The sequence below is a fragment of the Coregonus lavaretus genome, assembly GCF_964263955.1.
Source record: "Coregonus lavaretus genome assembly, chromosome: 10".
In the NCBI taxonomy this organism is placed as follows: Eukaryota; Metazoa; Chordata; class Actinopteri; order Salmoniformes; family Salmonidae; genus Coregonus; species Coregonus lavaretus.
The window spans coordinates 9,450,265-9,468,493 of NC_139997.1; positions in this window are offsets into that span (position 1 = coordinate 9,450,265).

Here is an 18,229-nt window from a genome sequence, read left to right on the forward strand (position 1 = left end):
AAACGCAAGAGGAGGAAAATAAATGTGCGCCAGAGCACTCATATGCGATCAATTATTTCACAAAAAACTTACAGGAGAAGGAAATTTGTGGAGCCATTAGCTCCCAGAGCTTGGGATCATACTGGGGGTAATAGCAACCTCACAGAATAAACACATTGGGCTAACAGCTCACCAGGATCGGCCTGCGTCTCAAATGGCACTCTATTCTCTGTACTGCACTGGTCTGGTCAAAAGTAGTGCAGTACGCTGAGTGTACAAAACATTAGGAACACCTTTTCCATGACATAGACTGACCAGATACATCCAGGTGAAAGCTATGATCCCTTATTGATGTCACCTGTTAAATCCACTTCAATCAGTGTAGATGAAAGGGAGGAGACGGGTTAAAGAAGGATTTTTAAGCCTTGAGACAATTGAGACATGGATTGTGTATGTGTGCCATTCAGAGGGTGAATGGGCAAGACAAAAGATTTAAGTGCCTTTGAACGGGGTATGGTAGAAGGTGCCAGGCGCACCGGTTTGAGTGTGTCAAGAACTGCAATGCTGCTAAGTTTTTCACGCTCAACAGTTTCCCGTGTGTCAAGAATGGTCCACCACCCAAAGGACATCCAGCCAACTTGACAACTGTGGGAAGCAAATGGGGGTGCAAGTGAATATTAGGAAGGTGTTCCTAATGTTTCATACACTCAGTGTATATAGGGAATAGGGTGCCATTTGGGACTGAGCCCTGGGTTAGAGGGGTGAAGTGGTTATAGGAAGGTTAAGGGGAGGGGAGGTGTTACTCTAGGGTGGCTAGCCTACACCCGCCATGCGAGTGGCAGAGCAAGACTCAAATCACCCCTAATTAACAGAGGTCAAAGAGTCTCCCCCCTACTTCCATGACCTTTGACGAAGTGCCTGCTATAAACCATACCCCCCACGGCGGTAGCAGGTCTACCGCAAACACAAAGCCTCAAAACAGAAATTCCTTTGAGATAACACAGTCCTGGATTACCTGGCTAACTGCCTCTGTCCTGAAGCACATACTTGAACTAAGAAGCGAGTAGAGAGGGAGTGAATGTACCTTGTACCCTTTTCACACTGCTGAACTCTGCCAAACCAAGCCGAGCCAAGCCGAGCCAAGCTGAGCTGCACATCCACCATTCAGTAGCTGCTGAAACCATGCTGAAAAAGACATGGTGAAAGGCAAAATAACCAAGTCAGGCCAGCGCAGTGTGGGTCAGGTCACTGGTGTGAAAGGGGTTATTCAATGACTGCCTGGTATGTGCAGTACGTACAGCTCAGCTTGACTCAACTCGGCTCATTAGTGTGAAAAGGGGAAATGTGCCTTGCGGTGCCCTGATCTCAGGGTCATATGACGTAGCCCTGGCCTGTAGCTCCAAGCCTGTGGACTCGAACAGTCGGCCCGTCCTAATATCCCGTCCTGTTTCTCTGTCTGTTTATTATTTCTGCAGCTCGGCCCCAGGCCCAGAGCAGACACAGGCCAACTCTCCACAGAGTTAATATAAAAAAGGAATCATTCTGATAGTTCCCAGCGAGCTGAGCTGGCGAAACACTTCCAGATTCTCTTAGAAGGAAAATGTAAACACACTAGCAATGCTGGCAGGGAACATGGTAGAGTGATGGAGGGTAGTGAACCTGTTGTGTCCCCCTGCCTCGCAACTGAAGGGGTTCCAAGCCACTGGATAGAACCGCAGGTCAACTGGTTACACACACAGAGAACTATCACATTATCCTGATTCTAGACCTGTTTGCGCTCTCTTGATACTATGGTATGACAATGACCACAGGAGTTAGCGAGACAGCCCAAACAGATCTGGGACCAGGTTACCATCACATAACAGAGGCCCTGGAATATTTCAGTTTCAGTCAGCATCTTAGAGTAATTCTCATCAACAAAAGGAGTATAATATGTGCAATATGTTTGTATTGTGTATACAGTGCATTCGGAAAGTATTCAGACCACTTGACTTTTTCCCCAAATAAATACGTTACAGCCTTATTCTAACATGGATTAAATATTTTGTTTTCCTCATCAATCTGTACACAATACCACATAATGACAAAGCTAAAACAGGGTTTTAGAAGAAAATAAAATATATACACTACCAGTCAAGGGTTTTTCTTTATTTTTACTATTTTTTATATTGTAGAATAATAGCGAAGACATCAAACTATGAAATAACACATATGGAATCATGTAGTAACCAAAAAAGTGTTAAACAAATCAGAATATATTTTATATTTGAGATTCTTCAAATAGCCACCCTTTTGCTTTAATGACAGCTTTGCACACACATGGGTCCTCACATGCACATGCCTACAGGGTTGAGATATTGGGGACGTAGGTCGGGGTGCCTTGTAAGGATCCGACGGCGAGTGGGTAATCTGCCTCTACCATCAGTCCTATTAGCCAACGTACAATCATTGGATAATAAAATGGATTAATATCCTACCACCGGCCCATTAAAAACTGTAATATCTTATGTTTCACCGAGTCGTGGCTGAACGACGACATGGATAACATACAGCGGGCGGGGTTTTCGGTGCATCTGCAAGATAGAACAGCTGCCTCCGGTATGACAAGGGGTGGCGGTCTGTATATATTTGTAAATAACAGCTGGTGCACTGGAATATGTTCCGGGATTCTTCCGATGGCATTCAATGACTACACCACATCAGTCACTGGCTTCATCAATAAGTGCATCGATGACGTCGTCCCAACAGTGACTGTATGTACATACCCCAACCAGAAGCCATGATTACAGGCAACATCCGCACTGAGCTAAACAGTAGAGCTGCCGCTTTCAAGGAGCGGGACTCTAACCCGGACGCTTATAAAAAATCCTGCTATGCCCTCTGACAAACCATCAAACAGGCAAAGCGTCAATACAGGACTAAGATAGAATCGTACGACACCGGCTCCGGTGCTCGTTGGATGTGGCAGGGCTTGCAAACTATTACGGAGTACAAAGGGAGGCACAGCCGCAAGCTGCACAGTGACACAAGCATACCAGATTAGCTAAATTACTTCAATGCTCGCTTCGAGGCAAGCAACACTGAAGCATGCATGAGAGCATCAGCTGTTCCGGACGACTGTGTGATCACGCTCTCCGGAGCCGATGTGAGTAAGACCTTTAAACAGGTCAACATTCACAAGGCCACAGGGCCAGACGGATTACCAGATGTGTACTCCGAGCATGCGCTGACCAACTGGAAAGTGTCTTCACTGACATTTTCAACCTGTCCCTGACTGAGTCTGTAATACCAACATGTTTCAAGCAGACCACCATAGTCCCTGGGCCCAAGAACACTAAGGTAACCTGCCTAAATGACTACCGACCCGTAGCACTCACGTCTGTAGCCATGAAGTGCTTTGAAAGGCTGGTCATGGCTCACATCAACACCATTATCCCAGAAACCCTAGACCCACCTCAATTTGCATACCACCCCAACAGATCCATAGATGATGCAATCTCTATTGCACTCCACACTGCCCTTTCCCACCTGGACAAAAGGAACACCTACGTGAGAATGCTACTCATTGACTACAGCTCAGCGTTCAACACCATAGTGCCCTCAAAGCTCATCACTAAGTTAAGGACCTTGGGACTAAACACCTCTCTCTGCAACTGGATCCTGGACTTCCTGATGGGCCGCCCCCAGGTGGTAAGGGTAGGTAACAACACATCTGCCATGCTGGGGGCCCCTCAGGGGTGCATGCTCAGTCCCCTCCTGTACTCCCTGTTCACCCATGACTGTATGGCCAAGCACGACTCCAACACCATCATTAAGTTTGTCGACGACACAACAGTGGTAGGCCTGATCACCGACAACAATGAGACAGCCTATAGGGAGGAGGTCAGAGTCCTGGCCGTGTGGTGCCAGGATAACAACCTCTCCCTCAACGTGATCAAGACAAAGGAGATGATTGTGGACTACAGGAAAAGGAGGACCGAGCACGTCCCCATTCTCATCAACGGGGCTGTAGTGGTGTCCACATCACCAACAAACTTTCATGGTCCAAACACACCAAGACAGTCATGAAGAGGGCATGACAAAGCCTATTCCCCCTCAGGAGACTGAAAATATTTGGCATGGGTCCTCAAATCCTCAAAAAGTTATACAGCTGCACCATTGAGAGCATCCTGACTGGTTGCATCACCGCCTGGTATGGCAACTTCTCGGCCTCCGACCGCAAGGCTCTACAGAGGGTAGTGCGTACGGCCCAGTACATCACTGGGGCCAAGCTTCCTGCCATCCAGGACCTCTATACCAGGCGGTGTCAGAAGAAGGCCCTAAAAATTGCCAAAGACTCCAGCCACCCTAGTCATAGACCGTTATCTCTTTTACCGCATGGCAAGCGGTACCGGAGCGCCAAGTCTAGGTCCAAAAGGCTTCTTAACAGCTTCTACCCCCAAGCCATAAGACTCCTGAACAGCTAATCAAATGGCTACCCGGACTATTTGCATTGTCCCCCCCACTCCCTCTTTTTACGCTGCTGCTACTCTCTGTTTAATATCTATGTATAGTCACTTTACCTCTACCTACATGTACATATTACCTCAATTACCTCAGCTAACCTGTGCCCCCGCACATTGACTCTGTACCGGTACCCCCTGTATATAGCCTCGCTACTGTTATTTCACATTGACTCTGTACCGGTACCCCCTGTATATAGCCTCACTACTGTTATTTCACATTGACTCTGTACCGGTACCCCCTGTATATAGCCTCCCTACTGTTATTACACATTGACTCTGTACCGGTACCCCCTGTATATAGCCTCCCTACTGTTATTACACATTGACTCTGTACCGGTACCCCCTGTATATAGCCTTGCTACTGTTATTTCACATTGACTGTGTACCAGTACCCCCTGTATATAGCCTCGCTACTGTTATTTCACAATGACTCTGTACCGGTACCCCCTGTATATAGCCTCACTACTGTTATTACACATTGACTCTGTACCGGTACCCCCTGTATATAGCCTCGCTACTGTTATTTCACATTGACTCTGTACCGGTACCACCTGTATATAGCCTCCCTACTGTTATTACACATTGACTCTGTACCGGTACCCCCTGTATATAGCCCCGCTACTATTATTTCACATTGACTCTGTACCGGTACCCCCTGTATATAGCCTCGCTACTGTTATTACACATTGACTCTGTACCGGTACCCCCTGTATATAGCCCCGCTACTGTTATTACACATTGACTCTGTACCGGTACCCCCTGTATATAGCCTCCCTACTGTTATTTCACATTGACTCTGTACCAAAATCCCCTGTATATAGCCTCCCTACTGTTATTTCACATTGACTCTGTACCGGTACCACCTGTATATAGCCTCACTACTGTTATTTCACATTGACTCTGTACCGGTACCCCCTGTATATAGCCTCGCTACTGTTATTTCACATTGACTCTGTACCGGTATCCCCTGTATATAGCCTCCCTACTGTTATTTCACATTGACTCTGTACCGGTACCCCCTGTATATAGCCTCCCTACTGTTATTTCACATTGACTCTGTACCGGTACCCCCTGTATATAGCCTCCCTACTGTTATTACACATTGACTCTGTACCGGTACCCCCTGTATATAGCCTCCCTACTGTTATTACACATTGACTCTGTACCGGTACCCCCTGTATATAGCCCCGCTACTGTTATTACACATTGACTCTGTACCGGTACCCCCTGTATATAGCCCCGCTACTGTTATTACACATTGACTCTGTACCGGTACCCCCTGTATATAGCCCCGCTACTGTTATTTCACATTGACTCTGTACCGGTACCCCCTGTATATAGCCTCCCTACTGTTATTTCACATTGACTCTGTACCGGTACCCCCTGTATATAGCCTCGCTACTGTTATTTCACATTGACTCTGTACCGGTATCCCCTGTATATAGCCTCCCTACTGTTATTTCACATTGACTCTGTACCGGTACCCCCTGTATATAGCCTCCCTACTGTTATTTCACATTGACTCTGTACCGGTACCCCCTGTATATAGCCTCCCTACTGTTATTACACATTGACTCTGTACCGGTACCCCCTGTATATAGCCTCCCTACTGTTATTACACATTGACTCTGTACCGGTACCCCCTGTATATAGCCCCGCTACTGTTATTACACATTGACTCTGTACCGGTACCCCCTGTATATAGCCCCGCTACTGTTATTACACATTGACTCTGTACCGGTACCCCCTGTATATAGCCCCGCTACTGTTATTACACATTGACTCTGTACCGGTACCCCCTGTATATAGCCCCGCTACTGTTATTACACATTGACTCTGTACCGGTACCCCCTGTATATAGCCCCGCTACTGTTATTTCACATTGACTCTGTACCGGTACCCCCTGTATATAGCCTCCCTACTGTTATTTCACATTGACTCTGTACCGGTACCCCCTGTATATAGCCCCGCTACTGTTATTACACATTGATTCTGTACCGGTACCCCCTGTATATAGCCCTGCTACTGTTATTACACATTGACTCTGTACCGGTACCCCCTGTATATAGCCCCGCTACTGTTATTACACATTGACTCTGTACCGGTACCCCCTGTATATAGCCCCGCTACTGTTATTACACATTGACTCTGTACCGGTACCCCCTGTACATAGCCTCCCTACTGTTATTACACATTGACTCTGTACCGGTACCCCCTGTATATAGCCCCGCTACTGTTATTACACATTGACTCTGTACCGGTACCCCCTGTATATAGCCTCCCTACTGTTATTTCACATTGACTCTGTACCGGTACCCCCTGTATATAGCCCCGCTACTGTTATTACACATTGACTCTGTACCGGTAACCCCTGTATATAGCCCCGCTACTGTTATTACACATTGACTCTGTACCGGTACCCCCTGTATATAGCCCCGCTACTGTTATTACACATTGACTCTGTACTGGTACCCCCTGTATATAGCCCCGCTACTGTTATTACACATTGACTCTGTACCGGTACCCCCTGTATATAGCCCCGCTACTGTTATTTCACATTGACTCTGTACCGGTACCCCCTGTATATAGCCTCCCTACTGTTATTACACATTGACTCTGTACCGGTACCCCCTGTATATAGCCTCGCTACTGTTATTACACATTGACTCTGTACCGGTACCCCCTGTACAGTGGGGAAAAAAAGTATTTAGTCAGCCACCAATTGTGCAAGTTCTCCCACTTAAAAAGATGAGAGAGGCCTGTAATTTTCATCATAGGTACACGTCAACTATGACAGACAAAATGAGAATTTTTTTTCCAGAAAATCACATTGTAGGAGTTTTTATGAATTTATTTGCAAATTATGGTGGAAAATAAGTATTTGGTCAATAACAAAAGTTTCTCAATACTTTGTTATATACCCTTTGTGGGCAATGACACAGGTCAAACGTTTTCTGTAAGTCTTCACAAGGTTTTCACACACTGTTGCTGGTATTCTGGCCCATTCCTCCATGCAGATCTCCTCTAGAGCAGTGATGTTTTGGGGCTGTCGCTGGGCAACACGGACTTTCAACTCCCTCCAAAGATTTTCTATGGGGTTGAGATCTGGAGACTGGCTAGGCCACTCCAGGACCTTGAAATGCTTCTTACGAAGCCACTCCTTCGTTGCCTGGGCGGTGTGTTTGGGATCATTGTCATGCTGAAAGACCCAGCCACGTTTCATCTTCAATGCCCTTGCTGATGGAAGGAGGTTTTCACTCAAAATCTCACGATACATGGCCCCATTCATTCTTTCCTAAACACGGATCAGTCGTCCTGGTCCCTTTGCAGAAAAACAGCCCTAAAGCATGATGTTTCCACCCCCATGCTTCACAGTAGGTATGGTGTTCTTTGGATGCAACTCAGCATTCTTTGTCCTCCAAACACGACGAGTTGAGTTTTTACCAAAAAGTTATATTTTGGTTTCATCTGACCATATGACATTCTCCCAATCCTCTTCTGGATCATCCAAATGCACTCTAGCAAACTTCAGACGGGCCTGGACATATACTGGCTTAAGCAGGGGGACACGTCTGGCACTGCAGGATTTGGGTCCCTGGCGGCGTAGTGTGTTACTGATGGTAGGCTTTGTTACTTTGGTCCCAGCTCTCTGCAGGTCATTCACTAGGTCCCCCCGTGTGGTTCTGGGATTTTTGCTCACCGTTCTTGTGATCATTTTGACCCCACGGGGTGAGATCTTGCGTGGAGCCCCAGATCGAGGGAGATTATCAGTGGTCTTGTATGTCTTCCATTTCCTAATAATTGCTCCCACACTTGATTTCTTCAAACCAAGCTGTTTACCTATTGCAGATTCAGTCTTCCCAGCCTGGTGCAGGTCTACAATTGTGTTTCTGGTGTCCTTTGACAGCTCTTTGGTCTTGGCCATAGTGGAGTTTGGAGTGTGACTGTTTGAGGTTGTGGACAGGTGTCTTTTATACTGATAACAAGTTCAAACAGGTGCCATTAATACAGGTAACGAGTGGAGGACAGAGGAGCCTCTTAAAGAAGAAGTTACAGGTCTGTGAGAGCCAGAAATCTTGCTTGTTTGTAGGTGACCAAATACTTATTTTCCACCATAATTTGCAAATAAATTCATAAAAAATCCTACAATGTGATTTTCTGGATATTTTTTCTCTCAATTTGTCTGTCATAGTTGACGTGTACCTATGATGAAAATTACAGGCCTCTCTCATCTTTTTAAGTGGGAGAACTTGCACAATTGGTGGCTGACTAAATACTTTTTTTCCCCACTGTATATAGACTCGCTACTGCATTGTTGGTTAAGGGCTTGTAAGCATTTCACTGTAAGATCTACACCTGTTGTATTCGGCGCATGTGACAAATAACATTTGATTTGATTTGATATGATCAAATATTTTTGTTTTCACAAAAAAAGGCACAATATCAAAATTTATATCAGGGTAGCACTTTATGTTATGGTACAGCAATGATTATATATTTACTTAGAAATTACATATTGAGATTGTAAGTACAGAGTAACAGAATACTCTAAACAATACTGTAAAAAAAGCACATAGTAACAGTAAGGCTAAAGTTGATAAAAAATAAATAAAATGGCACACACTATCCATCTTAAGGCTGTTAGTGGTTCAAATCCATTATACTCCAAGAGCCATTGAAAGGTGCACTTAGGCAGCTAAAGAACTACTCATGTAATTGGAGGTGAGGATCGTAGCCTATTGAGGTGTGCTTAGAGGGGGATTTGTAGCAAGAGAACTAACTGCTTCCCAAATGGCATCCCTACAAAGTGCATTACTTTTTACCAGAGACCTGGTGAACCCTGGTCAAAAGTAGCGCACTCTGTAGGGAATGGGGTGCCATTTGGGACGCAGCCTAACTGTGGTTAAGGAGAGAAAGGCATGATTATATCAGTCAAGAGATCACATACACATAACTACAGGGTTGAGATAATACCATGAAGTCATACACACATCACTTATGTAGCCGTGTGTAAACGTTATATAACACATCATTCACATTCAGGGCTGTTGCATTGTAATAGAGAATAACAGAGAAAGTTAAGGTGTTAACCCTCTACTGCACACATTTTAGTTTTTCCATTAAAAACAAATATTCCATCCTTTTTGGGGGGAAGATTTATGCTTTCTGATAATGTATCAATAATTAAAAAGATCACTTTAACCCGCCACAACCAGACATTTTTTGGTTGCCTCAGTGCAACATTGTGCCATAAGGGTACTAAAACACCAAGGAAAATCAGATATTTCCAGACCATTTATTAAGTGAACTATAGTAGAAACAAGCACTATTTTCATGAGAAAATACAAGTTGGGCATAAACTAGTATTTCACAGCCTCTCACCTGATTCTGGGGTCAATTTTTCCTCGCTGTTACTGTCCTCAAGCTCACTGTCCTCACCATGAGAGGCTATGATCCTAACGGCTTGGTTAGGCTCCTTTCGCCCATAGAATGTCCCTGTGTCCATTGCCTGTGAATGTCAGTGGATATTGACCAAGGCCATCATTTTAAATCAAATATATTTCATTGAGCATGATATTGCCCTGAAAAGTAGCCTAACTACACAACGTTTCCCTGCACAACTACATTTTTTGAATATATATAAAGGAAAAATATGTTTTAAACGTATGAAATGTGCTTCTGTAGAGGTTCCTACACAAGTACATATTTTGTATTGTCAAGTTATCTCTTTTTAAACAGGCAAAATAATTACATGTATCTTACCCTCCACTCACACCATGCGCTCTGCTTCCTGGAAGAAGTTCCTTCCCCCAACTGATATACAGTGGGGAAAAAAGGATTTAGTCAGCCACCAATTGTGCAAGTTCTCCCACTTAAAAAGATGAGAGAGGCCTGTAATTTTCATCATAGGTACACGTCAACTATGACAGACAAATTGAGGAAAAAAAATCCAGAAAATCACATTGTAGGATTTTTAATGAATTTATTTGCAAATTATGGTGGAAAATAAGTATTTGGTCACCTACAAACAAGCAAGATTTCTGGCTCTCACAGACGTGTAACTTCTTCTTTAAGAGGCTCCTCTGTCCTCCACTCGTTACCTGTATTAATGGCACCTGTTTGAACTTGTTATCAGTATAAAAGACACCTGTCCACAACCTCAAACTGTCACACTCCAAACTCCACTATGGCCAAGACCAAAGAGCTGTCAAAGGACACCAGAAACAAAATTGTAGACCTGCACCAGGCTGGGAAGTCTGAATCTGCAATAGGTAAGCAGCTTGGTTTGAAGAAATCAACTGTGGGAGCAATTATTAGGAAATGGAAGACATACAAGACCACTGATAATCTCCCTCGATCTGGGGCTCCACGCAAGATCTCACCCCGTGGGGTCAAAATGATCACAAGAACGGTGAGCAAAAATCCCAGAACCACACGGGGGGACCTAGTGAATGACCTGCAGAGAGCTGGGACCAAAGTAACAAAGCCTACCATCAGTAACACACTACGCCGCCAGGGACTCAAATCCTGCAGTGCCAGACGTGTCCCCCTGCTTAAGCCAGTACATGTCCAGGCCTGTCTGAAGTTTGCTAGAGTGCATTTGGATGATCCAGAAGAGGATTGGGAGAATGTCATATGGTCAGATGAAACCAAAATATAACTTTTTGGTAAAAACTCAACTCGTTGTGTTTGGAGGACAAAGAATGCTGAGTTGCATCCAAAGAACACCATACCTACTGTGAAGCATGGGGGTGGAAACATCATGCTTTTGGTTTTTCTGCAAAGGGACCAGGACGACTGATCCGTCTAAAGGAAAGAATGAATGGGGCCATGTATCGGGAGATTTTGAGTGAAAACCTCCTTCCATCAGCAAGGGCATTGAAGATGAAACGTGGCTGGGTCTTTCAGCATGACAATGATCCCAAACACACCGCCCGGGCAACGAAGGAGTGGCTTCGTAAGAAGCATTTCAAGGTCCTGGAGTGGCCTAGCCAGTCTCCAGATCTCAACCCCATAGAAAATCTTTGGAGGGAGTTGAAAGTCTGTGTTGCCCAGCGACAGCCCCAAAACATCATTGCTCTAGAGGAGATCTGCATGGAGGAATGGGCCAAAATACCAGCAACAGTGTGTGAAAACCTTGTGAAGACTTACAGAAAACGTTTGACCTGTGTCATTGCCAACAAAGGGTATATAACAAAGTATTGAGAAACTTTTGTTATTGACCACCATAATTTGCAAATAAATTCATTAAAAATCCTACAATGTGATTTTCTGGATTTTTTTTTCTCATTTTGTCTGACATAGTTGACATGTACCTATGATGGAAATTACAGGCCTCTCTCATCTTTTTAAGTGGGAGAACTTGCACAATTGGTGGCTGACTAAATAAAATTTTTCCCCACTGTATCATCATACCAACTTCTGCACCTCATTGGATTGTTTACAGACATGTCATCACCACATTTTGTAATCTGTAGAATAAAAAATAAAAAAATGATATGGGGGCCAAAAAGGGTTTCTGTTGCCTGAGGACAACAATGTGCAGTGGAGAGAAAGTTAAGAGTTGTTCTGTGTATCAAACCCCTACTAAGGCTCTGATGAGAAGATTGATTAGTAGTTGATTTTTCCAAGAGGTTAATTTTAATTTGAATGAACCCTTTATTATTATTATTAACCTTAATTTAACCAGGCGAGTGTTAAGAGCAAATTGTTATTTACAAGAATGACCTGGCAATGGATCGTATCTTAGGTACCACAATCCTCTTTTTCAGAGACCTGAGGAGGACGAGGGTGAAGGTGGGGGGTTTGGGGGGTTTGGGAGGCGCGTAGGAAGGTTTGCCCGGACAAGCATAGGAACTTTCCACCGTTTCTTTCCTCCTTATTTTTCTGTCTGTGTTGTTTTCTCACTATTGCAATGCATCACTTGACATTACCCAAGCAAGTTTGAGCTGCAGTGCATCAGCTGAAAGCAATTTGGTGCCGAGCACAGCTGCCAGGCGGATAAGACTTTCCTTCTTTCGTTTACTTTGAAATGCTGCAGGTTTTTTTTACATCCAAAATACACAAGGCCGCCAAATTGCTGACATGTGTGTGTGCGGGGCAGAGAAACTCTGCATTCTTTCATGCCCCAGTATGCAAAACTCCCAATTGTTTATCTAAAGAACACAGAACACTTTAGCACTATTAAGAAACATGTCATATAGTAAACTAAAGGTTTCCTCCCACGAAAAATCCCCATGCTGTTTATTATTCTTTGCAAAAAGTTATTTTAGTTTTGACTCACAAACTGACTGGCAGTTCACAATTAAGCAGTGGAGTTGTAATTGGGTTGTGTACAGGCTCCATGTGGGACACTAACAGGCAAGGCAAACGTGGAAGTGCTGGGATTATTTGTCTGTGGGAGTGTCCCAAATGACACCCTATTCCCTATTTAGTGCAAATACTAGTGCAAAGTAGTGCACTATATGGGGAATAGGGTCCCATTTGGGACACAACCTGTGTGTTGGGCAGGTTGAAGGTGTACATGGCTGTGGACGGGTGCCCTGGCCTGGACTGTCTCTCTCTCACTGAGTACCTGAACAACAACACAGCACAGACTAGCCTGACAGAGGAAACACTGTGACAAGGTGTGACTGTTTTCAACAAGGTCCCTCTCTGTAATACTTCACAGACATACAGAGCTGTGTGAAAACTCAAGTCATGGTGAAGGTATATGAAAGAGTTAAGCGATGTATGGTATTCAATATTTAGAAGGCAGACCAGAACACTAAATGTGTCCTTATACATAGAAAGATATGTATTAAAAAAATTACAAAATGACATGTGAACTATCCCTTTAACATATAACCTGCTCAGTCATGTGGTGCTATTTCTGTTGATTGTTGAAATGTAGTCTTGATTCCAGCGAGGATAAAGGAGCATCTAGGTGTTTCTGTGGAGTAGTAGATGGACTGGAGATGTTACATGATGTTCCTTGGTTGCCATATTGGAATGACACCTGCACTATTCCCCAGAGGCTAATACAAGTGCATGCTGTAAAATAATCTACACACTCCAACCATCAGAATGACCTGGAACCAGTCCACACGTTCTATTCTACAAACTTCCTGGATAACAAGTGATGTCATAGGGGAGAGAATGTAGCAGATAGCACCTTGGGGTGTTAAGGCATTTCCACTACAGACAATAATAATCCTCTTCCTTCTATATCAGCCTGATGGTGTGTGTTAATTCCACCAACATGCAACAGCAGCTGCAGCCCCATGGGCCAATACAGTAAACAGGATTTCTAGCATCCCACACTATCCTGCTGTGGTTACCTGAATAAATATATCCATCTCAACTTGTTGAACTTGTGGCTTGATAGTTAAGGGGGAGCTGAGGGCAAGGAATCCTAAAATAGACAGATTCTGGACACAATCATGTGTCCGTACCACGTCAGATGTGGCCTGGCGGGGGGGCCAACTGACCAGTATTAGGAGAAAATCAATTGCCTTGTGTTTAGACGCAGGTCATAGGTCATAGGGAAGAGGATGAAAGGTGACCGTTGAGAGAAAGCCTCCAGGGAGCCACTAAAGACAGGAGAGAAGGAGAAGAAAGGAGAGAGGAGATGGAGGGGAAAGTGATGTGGACACCCAGAGAGGGCAGCCAGGGTTAGGGCAGGGAGGGTTAGGGGAGGGAGGGTTAGGGCAGCCAGGGTTAGGGGAGGGAGGGTTAGGGGAGGGAGGGTTAGGGCAGCCAGGGTTAGGGGAGGGAGGGTTAGGGCAGCCAGGGTTAGGGCAGCCAGGGTTAGGGGAGGGAGGGTTAGGGGAGGGAGGGTTAGGGGAGGGAGGGTTAGGGCAGCCAGGGTTAGGGGAGGGAGGGTTAGGGCAGCCAGGGTTAGGGCAGCCAGGGTTAGGGGAGGGAGGGTTAGGGGAGGGAGGGTTAGGGCAGCCAGGGTTAGGGGAGGGAAGGTTAGGGGAGGGAGGGTTAGGGGAGGGAGGGTTAGGGCAGCCAGGGTTAGGGCAGCCAGGGTTAGGGGAGGGAGGGTTAGGGCAGCCAGGGTTAGGGGAGGGAGGGTTAGGGCAGCCAGGGTTAGGGCAGCCAGGGTTAGTGGAGGGAGGGTTAGGGGAGGGAGGGTTAGGGGAGGGGAGGGAGGGTTAGGGGAGGGAGGGTTAGGGGAGGGGAGGGAGGGTTAGGGCAGCCAGGGTTAGGGGAGGGAGGGTTAGGGGAGGGAGGGTTAGGGCAGCCAGGGTTAGGGGAGGGAGGGTTAGGGGAGGGAGGGTTAGGGGAGGGGAGGGAGGGTTAGGGGAGGGAGGGTTAGGGGAGGGAGGGTTAGGGCAGCCAGGGTTAGGGGAGGGAGGGTTAGGGGAGGGAGGGTTAGGGGAGGGAGGTGGCCTGGGCCCGGCCGGCGGTGTGACTGATAGCCCACCAAGGCCCCAGCAAGCGGAGACGGGGAAAGACTAACCCACCTTGACATGTGTAGGAAACCCTAGCAGGCTGAGCTAGCAGTCAGATAGGAACCACCGGAGGAGCCAAGCTGCGCTGCGCCGTAACGCGTCCCTTTTAACTAAATCTGTTTAGATGAGCGCAGTGCGGAGGAATGCCTCCATATACCTCCTGGAAACCGCACACACAACTGCATTAAAATGACATCGGCCAAAAATGCATGGGAATTGGGTATGAGGCAAATGCGCTAACATATAGCAAACGTAGCACTGCCAACTAAAGTTCTCTCACTGAGCTTTGATTCTAAATGTGTGTGTGGGAACAAGTTAATAAGGATAGACAACGGCAAAGTGGCTTTAAAAATGACTTAAGAGGGTTTGCATTGACTAGTAGACATGAAAATGAAGGTGAGGCATCGTAAGATAAAAGGAGGTAAGAGAATAGAGAGAACCCGTGGCGAGGAAGGGAGGAGAGAAGAGGGGGAGGAAGGGAGGAGAGAAGTGGGGGAGGAAGGGAGGAGAGAAGAGGCGGATGAGGGAGGAGAGAAGAGGGGGAGGAGGGAGGAGAGAAGAGGGGGAGGAAGGGAGAAAGTAAGTGGAACATGTAGAAGCACTCTCTCGGCCCTCGGCTTGGCTGAGAAGAGTGATGAGAGAAATCACTTTTGGGGATTCTAACTCTCCCCACTGAGCGAAAACAATGAATCGGCTGGAGTTTCAACAAACAATGCTGTACATGACAGTGGGTCTCTCTCCATCTCTCCATCTCTCCTGCGCGGAGAGGAGAAGAGAGAGAGAGAAAAAAGGGATTGGACCTTGCACGCCACAGTGGAACAATGAAGCTGTAAATATTCCTGAGCCCAGTGTTGCGTCCCAAATGGCTTTTCCCTATAGGGAAAAGGGTGCCTTTTGGGACTGAACCCAGGGCTGTATCTCAGGAGGAGTAACACAGGCCAGGGCCAGCCCAGGAGGATCTGCAGCCCCGCTCCATGGCGCCCACACACACACACACACACACACGCGCGCACACACACACACAGTCATATGTGCGCAGGCATACACAGACATACATGCATGTGGCCATCTGCGTAACACACACACACACACACACACACACACACACACACACACACACACACACACACACACTGCATCCATCCATCCAACATTCAGCTTTCAACAGCTGGGTCTTCCCCTCACTGACACTGACTCAAATAGTTGTCAAACAACAGACACAACCATTTTGTATCCTCTGGTTTTTGGACCTAACATCCAATTACTCATCTGTTAGTACTGTAATTCTAGACCTAATATTAGTCAATATTTGACATGGACAAATAAATACAAATCCTCCTGACAGTGTATAACAATACCCTGGGGGTGTATAAAGAGGTTAACAGCACCACACTGCGTCCCAAATTGCACCCTATTCCCTGCTCTGGTCAAAAGTAGTGCACTACATAGGGATTAAGGTGCCATTTGGGACACATCACCAAAACTCATGGAGTGCTAAGCAGAGACAACACCCTGGGGAGAAATAGGAATCCTTTAGACAGAACATGTCAACACACACAGTTTTCACATTAGTCTGTTAGCACTGATTCAAAAGCACATTCTATTGATCCTGATGAAGTCAGGTGTTGAAAACTATAAAAATATATTTACCTTACCAGCACAGCGCTATTCAAGGGTACAAATTGAAATAATACGAACAATATATTTTTGGGTAAATAGAAACAGTTTATAAAAATTAACAAATGTTCCTGTAAAGATATCAGACCAGGGAACACATAACAAAATAAAATAAAAATAAAATGTATTATAAGAAACTGAACAGTTGAAAGTGATATTTTTTTGGGATTTCCATTTGCACATACAGTAGACCTACAGAGGGCCACCAGGCTGCGTCATCAGAGGGCCACCAGGCTGCGTCATCAGAGGGCCACCTGGCTGCGTCATCAGAGGGCCACCTGGCTGCGTCATCAGTGCCACCAGGCTGCGTCATCAGAGGGCCACCAGGCTGCGTCATCAGAGGGCCACCAGGCTGCGTCATCAGAGGGCCACCAGGCTGCGTCATCAGAGGGCCACCTGGCTGCGTCATCAGAGTGCCACCAGGCTGCGTCATCAGAGGGCCACCTGGCTGCGTCATCAGAGGGCCACCTGGCTGCGTCATCAGAGGGCCACCAGGCTGCGTCATCAGAGGGCCACCAGGCTGCGTCATCAGAGGGCCACCAGGCTGCGTCATCAGAGGGCCACCAGGCTGCGTCATCAGAGGGCCACCAGGCTGCGTCATCAGAGGGCCACCTGGCTGCGTCATCAGAGGGCCACCAGGCTGCGTCATCAGAGTGCCACCAGGCTGCGTCATCAGAGTGCTGTGGAGCGAGAGAGAGCTCACCTGCGCTGTCTTGTCTTTGCCCTGCTAACACCTCGCTCGCTCACTGAAACACACACAGCAGTAATTCAATGTTAGCTTAACCAAACCATTCATAGGCATTTGAAAAGGCGTATGTGAAGCGTAAAGCCAATGGAATGTAAACAATGATTCTGTCACTTTAAAAAGGTTCTGTCATCCTCTATGATTATCTCTTCACAGGGCGGCAGGTAGTCTAGCGGTTAAGAGCAGTGGGCCAGTAACTGAAAGGTCGCTGGTTCGAATTCCTGAGCCATCAAGGTGGAAAAATCTGTCGTTCTGCCCTTGACCAAGGCAGTTAACACCCAATAACAACTGCTCTCCGGGTGCCACGGACGTCGATTAAGGCAGCCCCCTGCACCGCTCTGATTCAGAGGGGTTGAGTTAAATGTGGAAGACACATTTTGGTTGAATGCATTCAGTTGTGCTGACTAGTTATCCTGTTTATGATGTGTGTGATCATATAACACTAGAAGATTATCTTACATTTTAGTCATTTAGCAGACGCTCTTATCCAGAGCAACTTACAGTTAGTGAGTGCATACATTTTCATACTGGCCCCCCGTGGGAAACGAACCCACAACCCTGGCATTGCAAGCGCCATGCTCTACCAACTGAGCTACACGGGACTGTAGCTCATCTTCTGAGTAATTGTTTCATTTATATGGTATATAGACACACAATATGAATCTGTATATTCAGCCACCTTTAAAATGACCCTGAAATGACAATACTTTGAAAGGTTGATATCTGGCTGAAAAGCATTAACTTGACAAATTAATTCATTACAAGAGGTAGACATTAGGGAAGATGGGAGGGAAACCAGGGAAAGAAACAGCTTTCTATGTTGGCCTAAACTTTTCCTTGTTGCCCTGATTTCTATAATTGGTCAGGCAGGACACCAGTGGTTG